The sequence below is a fragment of the Octopus bimaculoides genome, chromosome 6, assembly GCF_001194135.2.
Source record: "Octopus bimaculoides isolate UCB-OBI-ISO-001 chromosome 6, ASM119413v2, whole genome shotgun sequence".
In the NCBI taxonomy this organism is placed as follows: domain Eukaryota; kingdom Metazoa; phylum Mollusca; class Cephalopoda; order Octopoda; family Octopodidae; genus Octopus; species Octopus bimaculoides.
The window spans coordinates 48,001,579-48,005,531 of NC_068986.1; the positions used below are offsets into that span (position 1 = coordinate 48,001,579).

The 3,953-nt window shown below is 35.1% G+C and overlaps 1 protein-coding gene across 1 annotated transcript in view; it reads right to left on the minus strand.

The window, feature by feature from the left end:
- Nucleotides 1-3,953, minus strand: part of LOC106882148 (uncharacterized) — a 60,783-nt gene that overhangs the window by 47,524 nt on the left and 9,306 nt on the right. The window lies entirely within an intron of this gene.

Genomic DNA, 3,953 nt, shown 5'->3' on the forward strand with positions numbered 1-3,953 from the left:
AGATACACACACACACACACACATACATATATATACATACAATGGGCTTCTTTCAGTTTCCGTCTACCAAATCCACTCAATACTTTGGTTGGCCCATGGCTATAGTAGAAGACACTTGCTCAAGGTGCCATGCAGTGGGACTAAACTTGGAACCATGTGATTGGTAAGCCAGCCACTTACCACACAGATGAATCTGTATGTTGTTCAATCCTTTTGTTACCATATTTCTGTCAAAATATGCTACCTCAGTTTCAGCTAAGTTTGAAAATAATGAAGAATTTAGTGAAATAACTTTGTCATTGTTAAGCTAGTGTTTGGAGCATAAATTACCATATTTTAATGTGTATAAGGAACCCTTTTTCGTCAAAAACTAGGTCAAAAAACTATGGGAGTTTCTTATAACATGGATAGCATTATAATCCCTTACAAAACATACTTTCTAAATTTTAAGCCCCCAAAATTAGGGGGTTATTTGAAATTTTGGCACATGGCCAGCAAGTTCAGGGAGGGTTTACATCAATTACATCGACCCCAGTGTTCAACTAGTACTTATTTTATTGACCCCAAAAGGATGAAAGGCAAAGTTGACCTCATCAGTATTTGAACTCAGACCTTAAAGACAAATGAAAAGGCAATAAGCATTTTGCCCAGTGTGCTAATGATTCTGCCAGCTCGCTGCCTTTTTGGAGGGTGGAGTTCATCCGGGAATTTGGAGCATAAATTAACATGAAATTATAATAATCAAGATTACTTTAAAATAAGACATTTGTATCACATAACCAAGGTTTGTATTATAGAACTAAGGCTGGCTGTTATCAAAAGGGTTAAGATCAGTCTATGACTTCTTTTTGTCACAAATTTGTTTATAGAGAATCACTTATGATACATAAATACACTAAAATATAATATATATTTTAAAGATAGAAATAATCTATACACACACCATACATATTTATTTATTTATTTCAGTCATTGATCTGTGGCCATGCTGTGGACACTGCCTTGAAAGAATTAGTCAATCAAACTACATCCAGAACTTATTTTATATCTATTATTCTATTCATCTCTTTTATGTTAAACTGCTATGTTTTGGGAATGTAATCAAATCAACACTGGTTGTAAGGCAGTGAGACTCACACACACTATGTATGCATGCATGCATACATACATACATACTGGGCCTCCATGCAGTTTCCATCAATCAAATTCACTAACAAGTCAATGGTTGGCCCTGATGCCTTGTGTTGTGTAACAAAGAGCTGAACCACATAGAGTAGTGCCTTTTATTTGTTTTTGTTTTACATTACTTAGTAATGGCATGGCTGTATGGTTCAGAATTTCACATCTCAACCACATTGGTTCTGGGTTCAATCCCACAGTGTAGAACCTTGACCATCACCACATAGCCCTTGGGTGTGTTTTGCAGAGTAGCTTCTGTAGTAAACATGTGGGCTAGTTGCTCCATCAGAGGATAATTTCCTTCTTTCCCCCCAATCAATCTTTGAGGCCCCAAAATGTATGAAGGAGCTTATTACAATTCTGCCACTTATTAAATTTGTTTATTTGCTTCATGTCCATTTTTCCCATGCTTGCAAGAGTTAGAAGAGAATGTTGTTTAAAGCATTGTTTTTCAGCCATTGTTTTACTGATGCGAATCTTCATTTGCTTTTTGAGTAACAGTTTTGCTTATTCCACACAGCATCAATGCACAGTGTCCAGATGGTTTGATGCCAGCTGCACTTTGCAGATGCAAACAAACACACATATACATGCGCAAACTCACACACACACACACACACATGCACAAATACACACACAATGATTATCTATTTAGTGTCTGTCTACTAAATCCACTCACAAGGCATTGGTTGGATCTATATGGTCACCTAATCTGTTAGAAATAACAGCCAAATTTCTTTAACCCTTTTGATATCAACCTGCCTCAAAAAAACACTAGTCTAAAGTGCTGCACAATGGGACTGAAACTGAATGATATGGTAAGGAAGCAAGCTTCTTAACTCTACAGAAGTTTCACCAGGGGCATTAGAAGACATTTTACCCAATGTACAGCAATTAGACTGGACACAAAAATATGTGATAGCAAAGTGAACTTGTTCACAACATAATACTATGCCCGAACCTATTTCAAAATCAATACTTCACACACACACACAAACGCAGATAAGGATACACACCATAGAAAGACAGAATGGATTTAACAGGACAAGAAGAGACACTTGAGATAGAGTGTCACTGAGGAGGACACTGAATGTGTGATGAAAGGTTTCAGACGAAGGACAGTAAAATAAGAATAATAAAGCTGAAGTGAAAACCATGTATAGAGTGCATGTTGTTGATTGGTAAAAAACATGACCATCTCCAAGTATAGCAATATCTGTTTCAACATGTGATTTCATATCAGGAATCTTACAAATCAAATACATAAATGTAAGTACAAAGCACAGGGAGAAAAACCCAATTATAGATTGACGGATGTAGTTAATAGTTATCAGTGTGGTTACAGCAGAACCAATAATTTTACAGACGTAAAAGTACTAAAAGAGATAAAGAATTAGATCAGTTGTGGGCACAGTTGTCAGCAAATGACACAACGTCAAATAGACAAGTTTTTATGAAGATAACCAAATATGTTACTGACTAACAATTTTCTAAATATAAGAATAATGTATTACATTCCAATAAGGCACCATGGAGTCTATATATATTCTTTTATTTGTTTCAGTCATTTGACTGCAGCCATGCTGGAGCACTACCTTTAGTCGAATAAATTTACCCCAAGACTTACTCTTTGTAAGCCTAGTACTCAATCTATTGGTCTCTTTTGCCGAACCGCTAAGTTACAGGCACGTAAAGATACCAACATCGGTTGTTAAGTGATGGTAGTGGGACAAACACAGACATACAAACATATACATAGATATGTATATATACATATATATATATATATATATATATATATATATATATATATATATATGACAGGCTTCTTTCAGTTTCCATTTACCAAATCCACTCAAGGCTTTGGTCAGCCCAAGGCTATAATAGGAAACACTTGCCCAAGGTGCTATGCAGTGGGACTGAACCCAGAACTACGTGGTTGGTAAGCAAGTTACATACCACACAGCCACTCCTGCACTTACATATATATATATATCATCAGTAGATCGTATATCCAAAAAAGAAGCATACTCTAAACATTAAAACAGTAATGTATTTATAGGAAGTTAATTATATGGTTAATCAGTGCTGCATTAACCCATTAAGCAAAATAAGGACATGCTTAGGGCATCTAGGGACAGGGGCACCACAGAAATGAAAATGGTTTATGGCACAAAAGAAATCACTTTAAACTTACTAAAATGATATTTGTAATGCCTTATCTCTAATAAGTATAGAAGCAGAAGTTTTATGTAAAATTAATTTTAACAATATCATCAAACACTTTGCAATTAGATTAAAAAAAAAAAACGAAGGAAGGAACTTTTCAAATATAAATTAAATGGAAGCATACAAAAATAAACATTATTTTCCATCCTACTGTGAATTTTCATTTTCAAAGATAAAAATTTATTTTATGGCTTATTATCATTTACATTTTGAACTATTTTCGTTTACATTTTGAACCATTTACATATACTTGAGGGCATCAAAACCTTTTAAGTGCTTAGGGCCTCTATGGGTCTTAATCTGGCTCAGTGGCCAGTCATAGGGTGACCAATGGTTTTGCATCCACAAAGCACTTAACCTTACAGATGGCTCACCAGATCCTAATGGCCATGGAATTATAACCTCTATCTCTATTTTAAAAAGTGGTAATATGCCTGCAGCCGTTAGGGTCCAAGGAGCCGCCTATAAGGCTAAGCGCTTTATGGATGCAAGACCATTGGTAATATAATTAACTTCCAATACATATATATATATATATATATATA